We start from the raw sequence: 16,919 nt of genomic DNA, 5'->3' as shown, positions 1-16,919 counted from the left end.
TGTAGCACCCCCCTAAAAATAAAATAGAGTTTTATCAAGCCAATACGATTAGCACCTACCCTTATATCAATAAGATACAGGTCTATCACCAATAAGATGTAGCACCACCCCCTATTAATATAATAGAGGTCTATCATCCAATAAGATGTAGCACCTCCCCCTATCAATAAAATAGAGGTCTATCAGCCAATAAGATGTAGCACCTCCTCCTATCAATAAAATAGAGGTCTATCAGCCAATAAGATGTAGCACCTTCCCTATTAATAAAATAGAGGTCTATCAGCCAATAAGATGTATTACCTCTCCCTCTCAATAATAAGACACAGGTCTATCAGCCAATAAGATGTAGCACCTCTCCCTATCAATAAGATACAGGTCTATCAGCCAATAAGATGTAGCACCTCTACAGGTCTATCAGCCAATCAATAAGATGTAGCACCCCCCTATCAACAAGATACAGGTCTATCAGCCAATAAGATATAGCCCCTACCCTATCAATAAGATGTAGCACCTCCCCATATCAATAAGAACAGGTCTATCAGCCAATAAGATGTAGCACCTCCCCCTATTAATAAGATACAGGTCTATCAGCCAATATATGTAGCACCTCCCCCTATCAATAAGATGTAGCATCCCCCCTATTAATAAAATAGAGGTCTATCAGCCAATAAGATGTAGCAAACTCCCCCTATCAATAAGATACATGTGTAACAGCCAATAAGATGTTGCACCTCCCGCTATAAATAAGATACAGGTCTATCAGCCAATAAGATGTTGCACCTCCCCTATCATAAGATACAGGTCTATCAGCCAATAAGATATTGCACCTCCCCTATCAATAAGATACAGGTCTATCAGCCAATAAGATATTGCACCTCCCCCTATCAATAAGATACAGGTCTATCAGCCAATAAGATGTAGCACCTCCCCCTATCAATAAGATGTAGCACCTCCCCCTATCAATAAGATACTGATCTATCAGCCAATAAGATGTAGCACCTCTACAGGTCTATCAGCCAAAAAGATGTAGCACCTCCCCCTATCAATATACAGGTCTATCAGCCAATAAGATGTTGCACCTCCCCCTATCAATAAGATGTAGCACCTCCCCCTATCATAAGATACAGGTCTATCAGCCAATAAGATGTAGCACCTCTTCAGGTCTATCAGCCAAAAGATGTAGCACCTCCCCCTATCAACAAGATACAGGTCTATCAGCCAATAAGATGTAGCAACTCCCCCATCAATAAGATACAGGTCTATCAGCCAATAAGAATGTAGCACCTCCCCCTATCAATAAGATGAAGCACCTCCCCCTATCAATAAGATGTAGCACCTCCCCCTATCAATAAGTTACAGGTCTATCAGCCAATAGATGTAGCACCACCCATATTAATAAGATACAGGTCTATCAGCCAATAAGATGTAGCACCTCTCCCTATCAATAAGATGTAGCACCCCCTATCAGTAAGATAAAGGTCTATCAGCCAATAAGATGTAGCACCCACCTCCCCCTATCAATAAGATGTTGCACCTTCCCCTATCAATAAGATACAGGTCTATCAGCCAATAAGATGTAGCACCTCCCCTATCAATAAGATACAGGTCTATCAGCCAATAAGATATAGCACCTCCCCCATTAATAAGATACAGGTCTATCAGCCAATAACATTAGCACCTCCCCTATCATTAAGATGTAGCACCTCCCCCTATTAATAAAATAGAGGTCTATCAGCCAATACGATGTAGCACCTACCCCATCAATAAGATACAGGTCTATCAGCCAATAAGATGTAGCACCACCCCCTATTAATATAATAGAGGGCTATCAGCCAATAGATGTAGCACCTCCCCCTATTAATAAAATGCAGGTCTATCAGCCAATAAGATGTAGCACCTTCCCCTATCAATAAAATAGATGTCTATCAGCCACTAAGATGTAGCACCTTCCCCTATCAATAAAATAGAGGTCTATCAGCCAATAAGATGTAGCACCTCTCCCTATCAATAAGATACAGGTCTATCAGCCAATAAGATGTAGCACCTCTCCCTATCAATAAGATACAGGTCTATCAGCCAATAAGATGTAGCACCTCTACAGGTCTCTCAGCCAATAAGATGTAGCACCCCCCCTATCAATAAGATACAGGTCTATCAGCCAATAAGATGTAGCAACTCCCCCTATCAACAAGATACAGGTCTATCAGTCAATAATGTGAGCCCCTCCCCCTAATCAATAAGATGTAGCACCTCCCCTATCAATAAGATACAGGTCTATCAGCCAATAAGATGTTGCACCTCCCCCTATCAATAAGATACAGGTCTATCAGCCAATAAGATGTAGCACCTCCCCTATCAATAAAATACAGGTCTATCAGCCAATATAAGATGTAGCACCTCTCCCTATCAATAAGATACAGGTCTATAAGCCAATAAGATGTTGCACCCTCCGCCTATCAATAAGATGTAGCACCTCCCCCTATCAATAAGATACAGGTCTATCAGCCAATAAGATGTAGCACCTCCCCCTATCAATAAGATGCAGGTCTATCAGCCAATAAGATGTAGCACCTTCCCCTATCAATAAAATAGAGGTCTATCAGCCAATAAGATGTAGCACCTTCCCCTATCAATAAAATAGAGGTCTATCAGCCAATAAGATGTAGCACCTCCCCCTATCAATAAAATACAGGTCTATCAGCCAATAAGATGTAGCACCCCCCTTATCAGTAAGATAAAGGTCTATCAGCCAATAAGATGTAGCACCTCCCCCTATCAATAAGATGTTGCACCTTCCCCTATCAATAAGATACAGGTCTATCAGCCAATAAGATGTAGCACCTCCCCCTATCAATAAGATACAGGTCTATCAGCCAATAAGATGTAGCACCTCCCCCTATCAACAAAATACAGGTCTATCAGCCAATAAGATGTAGCACCTCCCCCTATTAATAAGATACAGGTCTATCAGCCAATAACATGTAGCACCTCCCCTATCATTAAGATGTAGCACCTCCCCCTATTAATAAAATAGAGGTCTATCAGCCAATACGATGTAGCACCTACCCCTATCAATAAGATACAGGTCTATCAGCCAATAAGATGTAGCACCACCCCCTATTAATATAATAGAGGTCTATCAGCCAATAAGATGTAGCACCTCCCCCTATTAATAAGATACAGGTCTATCAGCCAATAAGATGTAGCACCTCCCCTATCAATAAAATAGATGTCTATCAGCCAATAAGATGTAGCACCTCCCCCTATTAATAAGATACAGGTCTATCAGCCAATAACATGTAGCACCTCCCCTATCATTAAGATGTAGCACCTCCCCTATTAATAAAATAGAGGTCTATCAGCCAATACGATGTAGCACCTACCCCTATCAATAAGATACAGGTCTATCAGCCAATAAGATGTAGCACCACCCCCTATTAATATAATAGAGGTCTATCAGCCAATAAGATGTAGCACCTCCCCTATTAATAAAATACAGGTCTATCAGCCAATAAGATGTAGCACCTTCCCTATCAATAAAATAGATGTCTATCAGCCAATAAGATGTAGCACCTTCCCCTATCAATAAAATAGAGGTCTATCAGCCAATAAGATGTAGCACCTCTCCCTATCAATAAGATACAGGTCTATCAGCCAATAAGATATAGCACCTCTCCCTATCAATAAGATACAGGTCTATCAGCCAATAAGATGTAGCACCTCTACAGGTCTATCAGCCAATAAGATGTAGCACCTCCCCTATCAATAAGATACAGGTCTATCAGCCAATAAGATGTAGCAACTCCCCCTATCAACAAGATACAGGTCTATCAGTCAATAAGGTGTAGCACCTCCCCCTATCAATAAGATGTAGCACCTCCCCCTATCAATAAGATACAGGTCTATCAGCCAATAAGATGTGCACCTCCCCCTATCAATAAGATACAGGTCTATCAGCCAATAAGATGTAGCACCTCCCCTATCAATAAGATACAGGTCTATCAGCCAATAAGATGTAGCACCTCTCCCTATCAATAAGATACAGGTCTATAAGCCAATAAGATGTTGCACCTCCCCCTATCAATAAGATGTAGCACCTCCCCCTATCAATAAGATACAGGTCTATCAGCCAATAAGATGTAGCACCTCCCCCTATCAATAAGATGCAGGTCTATCAGCCAATAAGATGTAGCACCTCCCCCTATCAATAAAATAGAGGTCTATCAGCCAATAAGATGTAGCACCTTCCTCTATCAATAAAATAGAGGTCTATCAGCCAATAAGATGTAGCACCTCCCCCTATCAATACGATACAGGTCTATCAGCCAATAAGATGTAGTACCTCCCCTATCAATAAGATACAGGTCTATCAGCCAATAAGATATAGCACCTCCCCCTATCAATAAAATAGAGGTCTATCAGCCAATAAGATGTAGCACCTTCCCCTATCAATAAAATAGAGGTCTATCACAATAAGATGTAGCACCTCCCCTATCAATAAGATACAGGTCTATCAGCCAATAATGTAGCACCTCTCTGTATCAATAAGATACAGGTCTATCAGCTAATAAGATGTAGCACCTCCCTGTATCAATAAGATACAGGTCTATTAGCCAATAAGATGTTGCACCTCCCCCTATGAATAAAATACAGGTCATCAGCCAATAAGATGTAGCACCTCTCTGTATCAATAAAATACAGGTCTATCAGCTAATAAGATGTAGCACCTCCTGTATCAATAAGATACAGGTCTATCAGCCAATAAGATGTTGCACCTCCCCTATGAATAAAATACAGGTCTATCAGCCAGTAAGATGTTGCAGTGTAACTTTCTGCTGTAGAGACACTAAGCAATGACATCACTATCCTGAAGCCTATTTAGAAAAAAGTTGCATGCACTGGCAGAGTATGGAGAAATTATGAGTTTGAAAATAAAATACATAACTTATATGCAATATCTAGAGCAGTTTGATCTAATGACATTGTGTATGTAACTTGCTCAATTGAAATCCATACTGCGAGTATACCACAAGCTTTAACGCTAGGTGGCGGCATCTGAGGTCCTAAATGATATATTACAAATAACATAAATTTAGAGCAAGTGCTTTGAGGTCAACGGCCATCATTCCAGGGCTGCAATGCTCCTGCCGAGCATTGCCTTTCACAGGGGGTTGGCATCACCTGTTAGTGATCTCTAGGTCAGCAGGCCTACGGGGAGAGGTGTTACAAGCTACAACTTGCAACATTATGCCCCTCCCATTAGCTCGACCACACCCTTACAGAAGCCAGAAAAATTATTAGGCTGTGACCCTGCCACACCAGCTGATACTATATTCTTATTAATGACCAACCTTCAACCCTAATGGCCCCAGGATGTAAGACGCCTCAATAAACATCACAGAGGGGAAGCCAAACTTTAACAGTTTGGGCTTACAACAGCTATGGTTCCGCCAAAGTCCTCAAGCCACCCTAGTGGTTGCCGCTACATCAGTGCCTCCCCATAATACCTGTAAACAAATAAAAAATGTTACACAACAAGGGAGGGACCGGGTGGGAAAAACACTTCTCTCAGTCGAACAGGAACAAAAGAGGGAGTGATCAAGCTGTCCATGCATTTTATAGGTAAGCAATCTCCACCCCAACATTGGCAACAATGTTGCACACTCACTCCCAGCACCAGATTCACATTTCAGACAGGCAGCATAACCTTTAAGACGCTCCAAGCACAATTATGCTCTATACTTACATAAGGGTTAAATTGCCATTACTTCATTACCACTTTACCCAATAAACACACAGACAACTTTTTGGAGGTATAAGACCATGGAGCAAGGTCACGTTTATTAATTAACCAGGCACAAATAACTAAACTTTTTTCAAAGCTTTAATGCTAGGTGGCAGCATCTGAGGTCCTAAATTATATATGTACAAATAACATAAACTTTAGAGTAAGCGCTTTGAGGTCAATGGTCATCATTCAAGGGCTGCAATGCTCCTGGCGAGCATTGCCTTTCAAAAGGCTGGCATCATCCGTTAGGGATTTCTAGGTCAGCAGGCCGTGGGGAGAGGTGTTACAAGCTGCAACATCATGCCCCTCCCATTAGCTTGACCACACCCTTACAGAAGCCAGAAAAATTATTAGGCCGTGACCCCGCCACAAGAGCTACCCTATCCCCCATCTAACTGGAGCTATTGCCGCCTCCACTTACAAATCATACATAAGGACTCTTTATAGTACATAGCGACTGAATGCCTCCTTCAAGTTTGCTAAAAATAAATCTAAACCCTCTTCAGTCAAGTGCACACCGTCAGGTCTATAGAGGCGTTTACAATCCCGTATAATGTTCTTGTGACTGATCACAAAACCACCTTCCTCCAAAATTAACCTCCCCATATCCCTGTTCAACTTATTTCGAATCCTGTAAGCTGATCTATGCACTCGCACATTCCTCCATTGTAAATGATCTATGACATTCGACCAAGCCAAATGCACACCAGGGAAGCAAACCTTCAACCACCACACATCCGATTGAATAATAGATGTTAACCCAGCACAGGCACAGACCCAACATCATTCCCCCCCTAGATGCAGCACAATTAGGGAAGGCCTGCCCCATGGTGAACAGCTTCTTTGAGACACCCTGGCAGGTCCCTCCAAAGAATTCCACTCCTCCCAAGCCACCTATTGGAAACCACATCTGGTCGAATCCCCAGCTGCTGGCCGGCCGGCCGGCCGGACACTTCAAGGCGTGTATTGCTGCCCAGTGCACATATGAGTGCCTGACTATCCACGCCCTGCATGGAGGGTCCTTATCCCTAAAACAAAAGGGGAATTAAAATAACACTTAATAAACTTAACAACGTTAATTAACTAAACAAATGACTACTTAGCTATGTTCGCTTAAAGTCTAGTATATAATTTATACCGTTTAGAGTTCCATCTCCTAATTTTTTAATACCTTGTTCTGACACACCTTCAGCAGCTGCACTAGTGGCAGAGCTGATGCGGATAGAGTAAGGCGCAATAACGTCTGGGTTAAGCCCTGCCTTCTCCGCCGCCCAAATTAATACCTTTTTAAATTGAAATTTTGACAGATTAGTACCATCAATATGCACAAAAAATTGCCCTGATGCTCCCTGTTGCTTCCTAGAGTAGACGAGCCTGACAGGACAACACTCTGGACTTGACTGTTCCTGATTCGCTAACAATACCCCTTTTTTCTCTTGATTTGTCTTAGATCTTGGGATATACAGTAGCAATGCCTTCTGATCAAACTGAACATGTTGAACCTGAATATCCGTCCCCACTGATAGCCTGGACTGAGCTACTAATTCACCAACTCTCAGGGCCCCTAAGAACGCCATTGCAAATGCTGCCCTAAACAAGCAAACCTCAAAGTCATCTGCACAAACCTTTGGCAGTACCGACAACAAAACTTCTAACCGCTGAACTGTGATAGGCTCATGCCTGTCTGCTGATCACACTTCAATCCTGCCCCAGCCTTTTAACACTTGACAAACTAAAAATGCATTGGTATAATCCGGCAAGCCCTTTAACTTACTAAAAAAATGCAATAGCTGCCAATCGCCCCTGCATTGCTCCCTTCCTTCACCCACTCTCCTTCAACTGTACCATCCATTCCAATACCCATGCTGAGGAACTATCCATTAATGGAATGCCCTTATCCATCAAGAAGGCCTCCCATTCAGCCCAATTTTTAACGTACAATCTCCAAGTAGCCAGAACCAGCGAAGCCTTCACCAAAGAAGTGAGTACATCTCCCCCTCGGCCACCTGCCAAAGAAAGGAAGGACAAGAAGCACCTACTTTATCTGCTTCTGGGACCAATTTTCTAAACAGATCCAACTGAAAGCGAGACAGTGCGTCTGCAACCACGTTATTCACCCTGGCACATGTTGTGCCGAAAAGTCAATGTTGTGCCGCAAACACCTCAGCACCAACCAACGTAAATATCTCACCACCACTGGGGAAGAAGCTAAAAGCTTATTGATAGCAAATACGATACTCATGTTGTTGCACCAGAAAATAACTGTTTTGTTAGCCAGTCGCTTCCCCATAATTTAATGGCCACCACTATGAGAAACAACTCTAGCAACGTCAAATTCCTAGTCAAACTCTTAGCTACCCATACTGAGGCCAGGGTTCTGCACTCCAAGCACCCATGAAGTATGCCCCATAACCATGATCCCCTGCTGCATCATCGTGAACAGGTGCAATGCCTGACTAGACATTCTTCCTTGCCTCCACATATAAACCCTATTACAGTCTGATAGAAACAACATCCAAACTTTCAGATCTTCCTTCATCTCTTCTGAGACCCTACACAGCTTGTGGCCCCTGTCTCTCCTCTTTAGCAGGCCCTCTAACCTCCTGTTAAACACCATACCCATAGGGATGACCTACAGGCAAAGTTCAAAAGCCCTAGAAGTGACTGAAGTTCCCTTATCGGAAGTGTTTCAACTGCCGCAGCCGCAGAAACCACAACTAACATACAAGACACTTTTTCTTTAGGCAGTCGGCACAGCCTTTCCTGCATGTCGATTTCGATACCCAGAAATGTTAAGCGATTGCACAGCCGCTGTGTCTTTACCTCCGCTAAAGGCACCCAAAAATGGGAAAAGAGGTTTCTCATTAAGGACATGAGCCTAGTATATTCTGTTGAGCCTGCCCTCCCTACTAGTAAGAAATCATCCAAATAATGCGCTATCAGGCCCCCACCGGCTGCCGATGAAACCACCCAGTGCATAAATGTACCGAACGTTTCAAAGAAAGTGCAGGATACTGAACACCCATTGGAAGATGGCGATCTACAAAGTAGAAACCATCAAACCAACAACCCATCAACCGAAAGGATGCTGGATGAATAGGTAACAAACTAAATGCTGACTCAATGTCCAGCTTGACAATTAACGCCAGTGCTATAGCCTGGTCAAAGGACTGATAATGAACAGAGCTAATCTCCGGGTCAATTGCGTCATTCACTGATTTACTCTTAGGGTACGATAAATGCTGTATCGACCAAAATTTCCCAGTTTCCTTCTTTGGTACCACCCCCAAAGGGGAGATTACCAGCCCTTTCAAAGGTGGTTCCAAAAATGTTCCCCCCCCATGCGCCCCAATTTCAACTCCTTGTCCAACTTCTCCCTAACCGCCCGGGGATACTCATACGTCGATTTCAAGTTCCTCTTCCGCTGGTCCCCTACCATGTCCCTCGCCACGGGTATGCAAAATCCCTCTCGCAAACCGGACAGCAACAACCCAGACGATTCCCTTTCTGGGTATGCTCTGAGCCAAGGCTCAAGAGAGTCCAACTTCAGGGGGGTTGGCACCTTTCAAGCCAACTCCTCCCTGCCTGCCCCATGCCCGATCCCCTCCTTCCTCCTTGAACATTCAGTCCCTGGATGTGCGGCTCCGCAGTACAAGCAGGAGTGACAAAAGAAACAGTTGGCTTTTTTGTCACACTATCCGTCGTATTTCCAACATTCTCTGCCTTTCCGTTTAAGCCACCCAACTGTCTGCTCGTACCAGTCCTCAATCCTGGCGGGGAGAAGGTGACCTTTCTGCCCCTAGGTGCTGCCACAGGTGCATGTCAGTCGTACCAAATGACAATAGCAAATTCCCCACCATCTTATGCCTGTAATCTGCATCATATGACCGCCATACCCATCTTTGTATGTTTTATGGATAAACTCAATTGTTTGCATATATTTTAGCACGTCCAGTCTCTGCTCAGGCTCAGCCTCGATCAGACAGGATGCTAAAACCCTAAAACAACTCCGCCACTCATCCATAGTTTCAGGTCTTTTGACCTTCTTAGGACCCGTGCCATCATCATCACTCCGCTCTTTGGCTCTGTAAGCCTCAACCGTGAGCTCGAAAATATTTACATATTTTCCATCCCTGATCTTCTTCGTCTACCTTACTTTTAAGGTAAGAATGAAGCAAGTGAACATTGCAGGTATATGTGTCACCCTGCAATGCCATCATCCTCTCCGAAACCTTGGGAGTGACAGCCCCCTGGTCCATACTGGGCAGCTTTCCTATATTGGTAGCACCCATAAGTGCCCTACCTGCAGACCCTAGGCTAAACCCAGTCCCTGCTGCCTGTCTCTCTTGCCCAGCTACCAACTTGCACAAGTAACTCAGCATCCTCTTCTGCGGTTTAGATACTGGCCCTAAGGAATCGTCACATTCAGAATCTGAGTCACTAGAAGAAACCTGCCCCCCTCCCCACCCAAAGGTACTAATGCCTCACCTGCTGATGGAGTTGGATGCGCTGCTCCTTCCAAACTCCCTGCTGCTTGATCCCTTGGTGTTGCTACATCACTGGATCCTGCTGCTTGCTCAGAGACCACGGCTATTGTGTGTACAAGCCTTAGTTGGTCCTGACAAGACAAAACAGAGCCAGGAGAATTAAGGACACCAGAAAGCAGTGGAGGCTAATCCATATCATCACAACGCAAGTGAGCCTCCTGGGGAAAAAAAAAAAAAAAAGAAAAACATTTTTTGGCTAAATAAATATAATTTCTCCAACAGTCCCCCTATTGGAAAAATTATATTTCTTCTGCCAAAAAAGTTTCAGTCTACTGTCCAGTTTAATAAAAAAAAATCCTTTTATGTACCTCTATACCTCTCTACCGCGTGTGCGATAGAGAGCTATAGCCTGCTATATCCCTTTGCACATTTTTTCTATGTGCCTGCTGCTCTGCCCATAACAGAGCCTATACCTTTGCTAATAGCACAATTTTCAGTGTGCGGTTGTGTCATTTCTATGGGCGGGCAGCAGGGGGAGCTCCCAAGGCTAGGAACTAATTACAAGTCCCATGATGCATAGCTATTACTTAGCAAATGAGAGAGCAATCTAGTGGTCAGGGGAGGAGGAGCTGCAGACTTTGTATGCGTGTGGAACAAACACTGGCACTGTTAATCAAGGTATGTCTCTATCCTACTTTATCATCATATCTACTTAGGCAAAAACTCACTCCAGATCTTATTACAGCATAAAGATAGAGTGTAGACTGCAACAGCAGCAGCCAGCAAGTAGAGCAGTTCAGTGTAGACGATAAGGGAGAATTACAGCAGTGACGATTTCTAAGATGGAAAATACCTCTTTGTTTCTTCTAATAAAATCCTTGACCTCTCGCTTCTGATGTACAGATAGGGTTTCTGATATATTTACCTCTGGTTCAGTGACAGGGAGTTCTGTAGGTTTTAAGGCAACTAAAACTTCCCTATCTTTCCAAGGTTTTAACAGATTTATATGATATATTTGCTCAGGTTTCCTTCTCCCTGGCTGACTTACTTTGTAATTAACATCACCCACTTTCTCAATTATCTCATATGGGCCCTGCCAAGTAGCCAAGAATTTATTTTCAACTGTAGGGACCAGAACTAACACCCTATCCCTAGGTTGAAACACCCTGGCTCTAGCATTATGGTTGTAGCTGTACTTTTGTGCTTCCTGTGCTTTTCCCATATGTTCCCTTACAATGGGCATGACAGCTTCCATATGATCCTGCATTTGGGAAATATGTTCAATAATACTTCGATAAGGTGTTGTCTCTTGCTCCCAAGTCTCTTTAACTATATCTAGTAATCCCCTGGGATGCTGCCCATATAACAGTTCAAATGGGGAAAAACCTGTAGAAGCCTGGGGAACCTCCCTGATAGAGAACATTAAATAGGGTAACAGAAGGTCCCAATTACTCCCATCTGTGTCAATTACATTTCTTAGCATACTTTTGAGAGTTTTGTTAAACCTTTCTACTAAACCATCAGTCTGAGGGTGATATACTTAGGTCCTTAGTTGTTTTATGCCAAACAACTTACACAATTCTTTTGTAACCCTGGACATAAATGGAGTTCCTTGGTCTGTCAAAATTTCCTTAGGTATCCCGACCCTGCTAAACATTAGCATGAGTTCTTTTGCTATAGACTTTGCAGAGCTGTTACGAAGGGGAACTGCCTCAGGATAGCGTGTAGCATAATCAAGGATTACCAGTATATACTGATGTCCTCTAGCAGATTTAACCAGCGGACCCACCAAGTCCATAGCAATTCTTTCAAAAGGCACATCAATTATAGGCAAGGGCACTAAAGGGTTACGAAAATCTTTAGCAGGAGCTGTAAGTTGACACTTAGGGCATGAAGCACAATAATCCTTGATGGCTACAAATATCCCTGGCCAATAAAACCTTCTAAGAACTCTCTCTTTGGTTTTCTCAACTCCCAAATGCCCCCCTAGAATGTGGTTATGTGCAAGATTTAAAACAGTGTTCCTAAAAGTCTGGGGCACTAAAAGTTGTTTAACAATGTCTGTTCCTTTCTTCTCTACACAATATACCAAATCATTAACTGCTTCAAAATAAGGATAGGGTAATACATTTCCTGGCTGTGTCACAACATCATTTATAACCCTGATATTATTTCTTGCCTCTACCAATGTTGGATCCTCCCATTGGGCTTTTTTAAAATTACCAGGGCCACCAACCAGATCTATCAAATCATCAATATTTTCCGAGCTAGTACTTGGTACTTCATTACTCTGAGAAGGTTGATCACCTACTAATACAGGCATAGGGCAATAAATCTTATTTTTCTCCTTTTCAATGGAACCCCCTTCAAAATCAGTTTCAGAGAAAGGAGATACATAAATATCAGAAGTTTGACATATTTCTGGAGATTCCCATAACTCCAGAAATTTCGGAAAATCTCTCCCTATCACCACCTCATGGGCTAAATTTGGTACTACACCAACACAATATTTTAATTTACCACACTGAGTCTCAATCTCCACCTCAGCTGTAGGAGATTCCCGTTTATCTCCATGAACACAGATAATTCCCATTTTTTCCCCATAATCTAATATTGCATCTGGTACTAAAGATTTAGCCACTAGTGTGACCATACTTCCTGAATCAAGCAAAGCCCTAGACACTTTACCATTTACCATCACAGTACACCAATGGGAATCATTATTAACAGAGCTGTTGCTATTAGACAATTAATGTGCAACATTACAGTCCATAAATTCATCTTTATCACAGTCTCTAGCAATATGCCCAACCTCATTACATTTAAAACATCTTACAGGTTGGTTATATTTAAATGTTTCCTTAATTCCTGGGGAAATGTCTCTGGTGTTTTGCCTATACACCTGCTGCTCTCTTATCCCCTTTATCCCCTGAACAGTCTTACCAGTTCTTGTAGAGTTCTGGGACTTGGGATTGTGGGGCTGATCCATTGAAGATTGTTGCAAGACTTCTCCTGAAGCTATAAATCTTTCGACCAATACAATCAACTGATCCGCAGTTTGAGGATCACCTTGATTAACCCACCGCCGCAGGGAAGCAGGTAATCCACGCTGAAACCGGTCCATCACCAGTAGTTCCACTATTTTGGTAGCCGAATTAACCTCTGGTTGCAGCCACTTCCTGGCAAGGTGTATAAGGTCAAACATCTGGGATCTTGCAGCATTATGAGATGAAAACATCCAGGAATGGAATCTTTGTGCACGGACTGCCGAAGTCACCCCCAGGCATGCAAGGATTTCTGCTTTCAATTTCTCATAGTCACCGGCTTGTGCTGGCTCTAAATCAAAGTAGGCCTTCTGAGGTTCACCACTAAGAAATGGCGCAAGTATACTCACCCACTCAACTGTCGGCCATTTTTCTCTTTCTGCTGTGCGTTCAAATGCCAAAAGATACACCTCAACATCATCAGCTGCTGTCATTTTTTGAAGATAATGACTAGCCCTTATTACTCTGGAACCTTGGCTGCCACCAACATATTCAGAGTTCAGTCTTTCTGATATGGCTTGAACCTCTCGTTGCAGAGTCTGTGTAGCACTTTGCTGCTCCTCCCGGGTCTTCCTGATGTCTCAGCTTGCACAGCAGCCATCTGTTGTATCAACAATTCAGTGTTCTCCTTCTGTGATTTAGCCAGCAGCATAGCACTCTCTGACTGGGCCAAGACCAACTGTTGCAGTGCTGCACTATTTTCAGCAGCTTTTCTGTTAGTCTCCTGCTGTATAGCATTACAATGGATCAAAGCTTTAGTGACTTCCTCCATGTTGCTTGCAGATTATTATGCCCACAGACATACAACGTGGTTGCCCGATTCTCCACCAAGTGTGACAGGAACACTTTTAACCACGGTCTTCTAGGGCACAAATGCAGCACAGGACAATCCACTGTAATTTAAAAGGCTTTATTTTTCACAGCAATAACAAACAGGCAGTTCATTTTCAAAAGAGGGAAATCCTTCCTCTGCAGCAAAGTTAAGTACTTTTAAATGTGTCCCAGTACTTCACAGCATTCCACAAGTGCTTTGTAAAAATAATGTCCTTTTACAGTTCACAGGAACAAAAGTCTTTTACACAGTGTAACAAACACACACACCAGCTTCTGTAGCTGTAGATCTCTCTCTCAAGGCCTAAGTGAGGCTGCTATTTAAACCCTCACAACTTCTAATTAGCCACACCTGTGATTAGCTGCTGGACAGCTTCACAGCTGTCTGGGATAATCAAATACACACTCTTTCTCCCTGGGGTTTTAACTGAAAGGAGAAATAGCATGTACAATGCTTGGTCTTAAATATCTTCCATTTATAACCAGGCCTTGCTTTCTGTCACTATATATATTATATATATATATATATATATATATATATAAAATATGTAATATATATATTATTTTTTAATATACAGTGTGTGTGTGTAATATATCTATATCTATTTTACATAACTGGTCCGTGAACCCCCATTTGAATAACCCACGAGCCGCCACTGCCAGGAAGGGGGTCAAACACCACCCTTGGCGTATGCCTGCCCGCCCACTGCCCTGCTACCCCACTTCTTTCACTCCTTCTTGCACACTTGTGGCCTCATCCCTGCTTGTTTGAGCCACATTCAAACTCCCTTGATTATAAGCGACCATTTCACGGCCAAAACCTGCCTCCCTCCCATGTATGGCGCCTATTGCACCCACTGGTTGCCTGTACTCTATAGGCCTATTCCCTGCCCCTTGAGCCAGTTATGAAGCCAGCCGATAAATTTTCTCCATAACTGCTGTTCTGTGCGCTTCCAAGTGACTCATGCCCCCCTGCCATGCTGCCTAAAGAACTATATGGCATGTCCATCTGATCACCCAAACCTCTTACTCCTTGTTCACCTAGGAGAGCCCCATGCCCTTGACCCCTGACATGCTCCCCTTGCCAGGCATCCCTTGCCCTTTTACAGAGCCCAGGCAGTGAAATGAACCTCCTTATCAACCACTTCAGACTCTACCCCGCTACCTGCCCCAGCGTTTGACTCTCCACCCTGGGTCTCCAGACTCCCGAATCACCTGCGCCATGTGAAGAAGACCACTGCACACTACTACTGCTTCTACCATGACCGGAAATGATGTCATGCTATGACTACTTGAAGTGACGTAATAGCAGCGCTCCGAAAACCAGAAGCCGCCACCCGCATGGAATGCATCAACCGAGGACATCGCTGAAGGCCCAGCACCTGGATAGAAGCCTCACAACACTGCACCGATGCCGCCTACCCGACTGGATCCCGGAACCACCGACACCGCTCGCTGACGACCCAACCGGACACGCCACGGATGACGCAATGGCCTGCACCAAGGTCCAAAATAGTCGCCATCGCCGCATTGTTTAACAGTGAGTTAGGTGAGTATGAGTGGGATGCAAGTGCTGCCAAAACCGCTAGACCACCAGGCCCTGCAGTGTAACCCCCCAGCCATAGGAGCCCCTAAACCGCACTCTGAAACCACAATGGGGGGGTTAGGAGGAGGGCAGACCACTAGGCCACCAGGTACGTGTTGCCCTGGAGTAATGCCCAAAGGCCCATCACCCTCCAAATCACCTTCCTCACCCCCCAAATCATCCCCGACATTGCCTGCCTGCCAACTACTAGGCCCTGCGGCCTGCTGAGCCCAACCACCCCCATCCTTGCCTCCCCTAGTGTGATATACCTTTAAGGCATATCCCCTCCTATATATTCCCTATGCCGATTTAAGCTCACTTCCTACTGGGATTGTTGCCTGATAATTAAAGTACTTCACACGGCTGACCTGTGCAAAAGCTTTCTCATTTTTTCCCCTTCAGGTCTAATTGCGAAATTCGGCAGTAGTCTGATCAAAAGCTGTCTAATCTATAACAGAAGCCAAAACCTGCCTTAAGCTCTTTTGTTATCCTACTCTTGCATAACTTTGTTAATATATACTGGGATTCCTCAGTCTCTCTTCAGGGTATTTTCCCGAAGGCCGGAAACTGTCTCCACCTACCCGCTCCACACGCTGAACGGATTTGGTCAGTCTGTTTTCTCAGCTTGAACGGAAGGTAACCTGCGTTTACCTGCACATCTTCTGGATTTAGGTACTCTCGAAAACTTCCATCTAACTGTTCTTGTTTGTGCTGTTAACTACCTTTACTTCAGTTTGATCGTATTCTACAGATCTGTGAGCAGTCATTCTGTTTCTGGATTGATTCACTTATTGCAAGTCTGTTTTCAGGATGTATCGTTTAACTGTCTCAAATCCCTTCCTAATTTGTAACGAAGCATGATAAACTGTATTTATCTAAAGAACCTCAGAAGCAATCTCTTCCCACTAATACTATTAAGGAATTGAACATTTTCTTTCACATGTTAAGTGAATTTTTGACTATTTATCTGTTTTACAAATCTGATATTTAAAGGGTTTACTCAATCATAAATCCTATGTTACAGCAGTTTAATCTGCCCTGTTAAAAACTGCTCACACTATTTTTAACTAGTTTCTCTGAAACTGGACTCTGGGTTCAGATATACAAGAGCAACAATCTTATTATATATTTCAAGATTTTAGAAAAAGATACACATCGCTTTATTTGCATAACAGAATTATCAG

Source organism: Bombina bombina, chromosome 8 (genome assembly GCF_027579735.1).
Source record: "Bombina bombina isolate aBomBom1 chromosome 8, aBomBom1.pri, whole genome shotgun sequence".
Lineage (NCBI taxonomy): Eukaryota > Metazoa > Chordata > Amphibia > Anura > Bombinatoridae > Bombina > Bombina bombina.
The sequence above is the reverse complement of the archived record's forward strand: the minus strand, read 5'-3'. Positions refer to the sequence as shown.